Consider the following 8959-nt stretch of genomic DNA (forward strand, 5'->3'; position numbering starts at 1 on the left):
GCTAGACTGATGTGGATGAGTTATACTGGCTAGACTGGTGTGGATGAGTTGTACTGGCTAGACTGGTGTGGATGAGTTGTACTGGCTAGACTGGTGTGGATGAGTTATACTGGCTAGACTGGTGTGGATGAGTTGTACTGGCTAGACTGGTGTGGATGAGTTATACTGGCTAGACTGATGTGGATGAGTTATACTGGCTAGACTGGTGTGGATGAGTTGTACTGGCTAGACTGGTGTGGATGAGTTGTACTGGCTAGACTGGTGTGGATGAGTTGTACTGGCTAGACTGGTGTGGATGAGTTATACTGGCTAGACTGGTGTGGATGAGTTGTACTGGCTAGACTGGTGTGGATGAGTTGTACTGGCTAGACTGGTGTGGATGAGTTATACTGGCTAGACTGGTGTGGATGAGTTATACTTGGTAGACTGATGTGGATGAGTTGTACTGGCTAGACTGGTGTGGATGAGTTGTACTGGCTAGACTGGTGTGGATGAGTGTACTGACATGAAACAGGATGTGACTAAGTCGGCGTTCCTGGGAGAAACACAGATTAAGATGAACAGGTCTGAAAATGGTGGCGGTTGATGACATCATCAGTTGAACACCTTGACCTGAGCAGGTACAACATTCACTGTTAGCATCCTCCTCCAGCAGAGTAGATACCCTGTGTGCTATATACACTGTGTACTATGTATACCCTGTGTACTGTATATACCCCATGTACTGTATATACCCTGCATAATGTCTAGACCCAGTGCATTGTATATACCATGTGTACTGTATATACACTGTGTGCTATACATAAGCTTTGTACCGTATATTCCATGGGTACTTTATATACACTGTGTACTTTATCTAACCTGTGTAACACTGTGTACTTTTTCTACCCTGTGTACTGTATAAACACTGCGTACTTTATACAACCTGTGTACTGTATGTACTCTGTGTACTGTATATAGCCTACATACTATATATAACCTGCGTACTGTATATACTCTGTGTGCTGCTTTTCCCCTACATAATATATACACCCTGTGTACTGTATATACTGTGTGTACTGTGTATACTGTGTGTACTGTGTATACTGTGTGTACTGTATGACTGGAGGATACATCCCAGGTTGTGCTGGGACACATGATCAGTGATGTTTCCTGAGGTCCTCGGGTGTTTCGGGTCTTTCAACTTCATTTCAACATCTGATCTTGTGCCCCATCTTGTTGATATGTTTTGTTCTTATTTCTATTTCTTATTTATCTTTTATTTCTGTTTGTTTCTGTTTCTATTTTCTATCTTGTATCTTGGTAGTTTTTAGTTATTAGAGCGTGAGTGTCTGTAACAGAACCCAATTTCCCCTCGGGGATGAATAAAGTGTTCTGATTCTGATTCTGATACACCCTCACTCAGGCCACCCAGCCAGCACACACACACACGTACACACATGTACACACACACACACACACACACACACACACACACAGCTCTGTACCCTGCGTCTTACCGGACATTGGTTGGTGCTCTCTGAAGTCTGCATGATGCTAGCAGGGTGAAGGGTGGAGAGACACAGACAGACATAGAGAGAGAGAGAGAGAAAGAGAGAGAGTGAGAGAGAGAGAGAGAGAGAGAGAGAGAGAGAGAGAGAGAGAGAGAGAGAGAGAGAGAGAGAGAGAGAGAGAGAGAGAGCGGTGTAGACTCCAGTGTTGCAGATCAGGGGTTGGGTGGAGTGCAGCAGGTTGGCGGTGATGGAGGCAGCACGAGGGGAACAAACAGAAGAAGAAGAAAGAGAAGAAGCCACAAAGGATGATAAGATAAAAAAGAGGAGACAAGAGACAAAGAAAAAAAAAGACGTTAGTCAAACCAAAATACAACAGAAGACACAACATGGGGGTACACACACACACACACACACACACACACACACACACACACACACACACACACACACACACACACACACACACACATTGCTGTATCCCTTTCCACAGATTAAGATAGTATTCTGACCAGGGCGGGTTCATGCTGACCTCTACAGACAGAGAGACACACACACAGACACACACACACACAGACACACACACACACACACAGAAACACACACAGACACAGACACACAAACAGACACACACACACACACACATACACACAGACAGACACACACACAGACACAGAAACACAAGCAGACACAGGCAGACATACAGGCAGAATCACAGACAGACAGAAACACAGACAGACAAACAGGTTAATACAGACAAACACAGACAGACAAACACAGACAGATACACACACACACACACACACACACACACACACACACACACACACACACACACCCAAACACAAATAGGCAGAAAGGTTAACACAGACAGACACACAGACAGACAGCCAGACAGACAGAAACACAGACACAAAGATAGTTGTTATAGTTGTTATAGTAGTAGTAGTCTATAGTTATAGTAGAAGTAGTAGTAGTAGTCTGTAGTTGTTATAGTAGTAGTAGTCTATAGTTGTTATAGTAGGAGTAGTAGTCTATAGTTATAGTAGAAGTAGTAGTAGTAGTCTGTAGTTGTTATAGTAGTAGTAGTCTATAGTTGTTATAGTAGGAGTAGTAGTCTATAGTTATAGTAGAAGTAGTAGTAGTAGTCTGTAGTTGTTATAGTAGTAGTAGTCTATAGTTGTTATAGTAGGAGTAGTAGTCTATAGTTATAGTAGAAGTAGTAGTAGTAGTCTGTAGTTGTTATAGTAGTAGTAGTCTATAGTTATAGTAGAAGTAGCAGTAGTAGTCTATAGTTGTTATAGTAGTAGTAGTCTATAGTTATAGTAGAAGTAGTAGTAGTCTATAGTTGTTATAGTAGTAGTAGTCTATAGTTGTTATAGTAGTAGTAGTAGTAGTCTATAGTTGTTATAGTAGTAGTAGTCTATAGTTGTTATAGTAGGAGTAGTCTATAGTTGTTATAGTAGTAGGAGTAGCAGTCTATAGTTGTTATAGTAGTAGTAGTCTATAGTTGTTATAGTAGTAGTAGTCTATAGTTGTTATAGTAGTAGTAGTCTATAGTTATAGCAGAAGTAGTAGTAGTAGTCTATAGTTGTTATAGTAGTAGTAGTCTATAGTTATAGTAGAAGTAGTAGTAGTCTATAGTTGTTATAGTAGTAGTAGTCTATAGTTGTTATAGTAGTAGTAGTAGTAGTCTATAGTTGTTATAGTAGGAGTAGTCTATAGTTGTTATAGTAGTAGGAGTAGTAGTCTATAGTTGTTATAGTAGTAGTAGTTATAATTGTTATAGTAGGAGTAGTAGTTTATAGTTATCGTAGTAGTAGTAATAATCTATAGTTGTTGTTATAGTAGTAGTAGTAGTCTACAGTTGTTATAGTAGTAGTAATAGTAGTCCATCTATCTATCATCCATCATACATTATTTATCCATCCATCCATCCATTATCCAGACCGCTTATCCTGCTCTCAGGGTGGCGGGGATGCTGGAGCCTATCCCAGCAGTCACTGGGCGGCAGGCGGGGAGACACCCTGGACAGGCCGCCAGTCCATCACACACACACACACACACACACACACACACACACACACACACACACACACACACACACACACACACACACACACACACACACCTAGGGACAATTTATTACGGCCGATTCACCTGACCTACATGTCTTTAGACTGTGGGAGGAAACCGGAGCCCCCGGAGGAAACCCACACAGACACGGGGAGAACATGCAAACTCCACACAGAGGACGACCCGGGACGACCCCCAAGGTTGGACTACCCCGGGGCTCGAACCCAGGACCTTCTTGCTGTGAGGCGACCGCGCTGACCACTGCGCCACAGTGCCGCTCCATCTGAACAGCCACCGTCTAACTAAAACTGCTGATGTCGCTCTCACAGAATATTCTGCCGGGTCACCGGCCCAGGCCGGCGACTACGAGGCCCGACAGACAGACCAAAAGAGAGGCATTGGGGGAAAGCGGAGGGAGGGTGTGTGGTGATGAAGACCTCTGTCTCCTCACATCTCCGCCGGGGAGTCCATGGCGTCCAGTTTGGACCGGCAGGCAGGAAGCAGCAGTGAAATCACAGTATGAACATCCGGCGAGGTGAAACCGATCCCCCGGCCGGCGGGCGGGGGCACACTTAAATGGTCACAGTGGTATTAGTCACTTAAATGGAAAGACTGGGGAGAGAGAACCTGAAAAGAGAAGCGAGCTCGTGGTAGAAACAGAGTTTAGAAGACAGATTATGACAGAAACTAACCAGTCCTGTGAAGGACTACGTGCAGAGGCTGGGTCCAGTGTCGGTGGTTTGAGCAGCGGGGGGACCAGAGCTTAAATGCAGTGGGGGACACACCCGTTTTTTTTCCCCCCTTTTTTCTCCCTGATTGTGCTTGGCCAATTACCCCGTCCCGTGATTGCTCCACCTCCTCTGCTGATCCGGGGAGGGCTGCAGACTACCACATGCCTCCTCCCATACATGTGGAGTCACCAGCCGCTTCTTTTCACCTGACAGTGAGGAGTTTCACCAGGGGGACGTAGCACGTGGGAAGATCACGCTATTCCCCTCAGTTCCCCCTCCCCCCAGAACAGGCACCCAGACCGACCAGAGGAGGCGCTAGTGCAGCGACCAAGCCGGAGGTAAAACAGGGAACACATCCGCTTTAAGCAAGGAGTAGATGATGTGTGTGACTGTGGGGTTAAGTGCGGGGGAAATGGTCTGTAGGAGGTCGGATGGTATCGGGTCCAGCGGACAGGTAGTAGGAAGAGAGTCCAGCACAAGCTTGGAGACTTCCTCCACACTCAGGGGGGAGAATGAGGTAAGTGAGGCAGTTGGTTGGCAGTGGCAGACAGAGTTGGTCAGGCTCACAGAACTGGTCACTGACGGCAGAAACCTTATGAGTGGGCGTCCGGGTGGCATAATGGTCTATTCCATTGCCTTCCAACACAGGGATCTCCGGTTCAAATCCCCATGTTAGCTCCGGCTTGGTCGGGCGTCCCTACAGACACAACTGGCCGTGTCTGTGGGTGGGAAGCCAGATGTGGGTAAGTGTCCTGGTCGCTGCACTAGCGCCTCCTCTGGTCAGTCGAGGCGCCTGTTCAGGGGGGAGGGGGAACTAGGGGGAATAGTGTGATCCTACCACATGCTACATCCCCCTGGTGAAAAGAAGTGGCTGGCGACTCCACATGTATGGGAGGAGACATGTGGTAGTCTGCGGAGGAGGTGAAGCAGTGACCGGGATGGCTCGGAAGAGTGGGGTAATTGGACAGGTACAATTGGGGGAAAAGAGGGGAATGCCCCACCCCCAAAAAAAGAAAGCTTATCAGTAAAGTATGAGGCGAACATGTCAGGCGTGAGCAGAGTGGAGGTCGGAGGAGGAGGAGGCGGATTGAGGAGTGAATTAAAAGTAAAGTACGAGGTGGACATGTCAGGTTTGAGCAGAGTGGAGGTCGGAGGAGGAGGAGGAGGAGTGAATTAAAAGTAAAGTACGAGGCGGACATGTCAGGTTTGAGCAGAGTGGAGGTCGGAGGAGGAGGAGGAGGATTGAGGAGTGAATTAAAAGTAAAGTACGAGGTGGACATGTCAGGTTTGAGCAGAGTGGAGGTCGGAGGAGGAGGAGGAGTGAATTAAAAGTAAAGTACGAGGCGGACATGTCAGGCGTGGGTAGAGTGGAGGTCGGAGGAGGAGGATTAAGGAGTGAATTAAAAGTAAAGTACGAGGCGGACATGTCAGGCGTGGGCAGAGTGGAGGTCGCAGGAAGAGGAGGAGCAGGTGAAGTGAGGAGTGAGTTAAAAGCAAAAAATTTTTCGAGCATCAGTGGCGCCACAGAATTTATTCTGATAGTAGCTGGTCTTCACTGTTTTTAAGCTGGAGGAGAACTAGGAGATGCTGACAGTCACTGAGGTCAGTGGACTGTGGTTTCTTTCCCCTGCAGGGTTTTATGATGCCGATTATCAACATGTAAATACATGAAGTCACGCTGCAGCGACTTCCGGAGTCAGCACTCTTCATATCAACATGACAGGGCGTTGGTACCTCAACAGGAAGCAGAGAAAGGCTGAACTCGGGGAGTTTAACCTTCGAGTGTGAGGAACAGACAAGTCACAAGGCCTCAACAGGAAACCGTCAAACAGATAAAGCAGCTCTGGGCAAATTCCAAACATGCGCCATCTTTTCTTTTTTTCACTCTTTTCTGCAGTTCCGGCGTTTAATCCAGCACGGGGAGCAGACGCTGTATCTGGTTAAAGTGCTGCCAGTCACTCTTCAAACGAGATGAGGAAGAGGAAGAGCAAGATGAGGAAGAGGAGGTTTGTGGTCCCAGCTGGGGCTCCTTGAGACTGAGGAGCAGTCTGGAGGTGGTAGGCTGGGGGGGCAGAGACAGAGACAGAAAAATAGAGAGAAAGAGAGAGAGAGAGAGAGAGACAGAGAGAGACAGAGACAGAAAGAGAGAGAGCAAGCGAGAGAGAGAGAGACAGGGAGAGAGAGCAAGCCAACGGGCAAGTAAAAATAACCACGACATTATCGCATATCCGTTATCGGCAAAAAACTCCACATCATGCACCCTGTGGCGTTTCGTAAAGTCGTGCCGGCGGCATGGAGGCCTGTGGACCTCCAGTGAAGGCCAGAGGACGATCAGGACCTTTCCAGCTTTAAAATGAACATGTCAGTGTTCTCACTGAACATTTTGCTCTCTCACACACACACACACACACGCACGCACGCACGCACACACACACACACACACACACACACACACACACACACACACACACACACACACACACACACACACTTGAGACTGAGACACACAGGGGTCTGTATAAAGACACACTACTGGTTTGAATACAATAATCAGGAAGTCACTGTGTTCACCTCCTCACCACAGATACTGACTAAGAGTATGAGTCTGTAAGTGCAGACCTCATCCATTACTTCTACTGACCAGAGCAGATTTAGACCCTTCTACTGAAAAGGGCAGATTTAGACCCTTACTTTTACTTAACAGTGCAGATTTAGACCATTACTTCTACTGACCAGTACACATTTACACCCTTACTTCTACTGAACAGTGCAGATTTAGACCCTTACTTCTACTGACCAGTACAGATTTAGACCATTACTTCTACTGACCAGTACAGATTTAAACCATTACTTCTACTGAACAGTGCAGATTTAGACCCTTACTAGTGAAGAGTGCAGATTTAGACCCTTACTTCTACTGACCAGTACAGATTTAGACCATTACTTCTACTGACCAGTACAGATTTAGACCCTTACTTCTACTGACCAGTACAGATTTAGACCCTTACTTCTACTGACCAGTACAGTTTTAGACCATTACTTCTACTGAACAGTGAAGATTTAGACCCTTACTACTGAACAGTGCAGATTTAGACCCTTACTTCTACTGACCAGTACAGATTTAGACCATTACTTCTACTGACCAGTACAGATTTAGATCCTTACTTCTACTGACTAGTACAGATTTAGACCCTTACTTCTACTGAACAGTACAGATTTAGACCATTATTTCTACTGAACAGTGCAGATTTGGACCATTACTTCTACTGAACAGTGCAGATTTAGACCCTTACTACTGAACAGTGCAGATTTAGACCCTTACTTCTACTGAACAGCGCAGATTTAGACCATTACTTCTACTGACCAGTACAGATTTAGACCCTTACTTCTACTGACCAGTACAGTTTTAGACCATTACTTCTACTGAACAGTGAAGATTTAGACCCTTACTACTGAACAGTGCAGATTTAGACCCTTACTTCTACTGACCAGTACAGATTTAGACCATTACTTCTACTGACCAGTACAGATTTAGATCCTTACTTCTACTGACTAGTACAGATTTAGACCCTTACTTCTACTGAACAGTACAGATTTAGACCATTATTTCTACTGAACAGTGCAGATTTGGACCATTACTTCTACTGAACAGTGCAGATTTAGACCCTTACTACTGAACAGTGCAGATTTAGACCCTTACTTCTACTGAACAGTGCAGATTTAGACCATTACTTCTACTGAACAGTGCAGATTTAGACCCTTACTTCTACTGACCAGTACAGATTTAGACCATTACTTCTACTGAACAGTGCAGATTTAGACCCTTACTTCTACTGAACAGCGCAGATTTAGACGCTTACTTCTACTGAACAGCACAGATTTAGACCCTTACTTTTACCTACCAGCGCAGATTTAGACCCTTACTTCTACTGAACAGTACAGATTTAGACCCTTACTTCTACTGAACAGTACAGATTTAGACCATTATTTCTACTGACCAGTACAGATTTAGACCATTACTTCTACTAAACAGTGCAGATTTAGACCCTTACTACTGAACAGGGCAGATTTAGACCCTTACTTCTACTGACCAGTACAGATTTAGACCATTACTTCTACTGACCAGTACAGATTTAGACCCTTACTTCTACTGACCAGTACAGATTTAGACCCTTACTTCTACTGAACAGTACAGATTTAGACCATTATTTCTACTGAACAGTGCAGATTTAGACCATTATTTCTACTGACCAGTACAGATTTAGACCATTATTTCTACTGAACAGTGCAGATTTAGACTATTGTTTCTACTGACCAGTACAGATTTAGACCCTTACTTCTACTGAACAGTGCAGATTTAGACCATTACTTCTACTGAACAGTGCAGATTTAGACCCTTACTTCTACTGAACAGTGCAGATTTAGACCCTTACTTCTACTGAACAGCACAGATTTACACCCTTACTTTTACCTACCAGCGCAGATTTAGACCCTTATTTTTACTGACCAGTGCAGATTTAGACCCTTACTTCTACTGAACAGTGCAGATTTAGACCCTTACTTTTACTGACCAGTGCAGATTTAGACCCTTACTTCTACTGAACAGTGCAGTTAGACCCTTACTTTTACTGAACAGTGCTGAGTTAGACCATTAGTTTGGGG

Source organism: Lampris incognitus, chromosome 3 (genome assembly GCF_029633865.1).
Source record: "Lampris incognitus isolate fLamInc1 chromosome 3, fLamInc1.hap2, whole genome shotgun sequence".
In the NCBI taxonomy this organism is placed as follows: domain Eukaryota; kingdom Metazoa; phylum Chordata; class Actinopteri; order Lampriformes; family Lampridae; genus Lampris; species Lampris incognitus.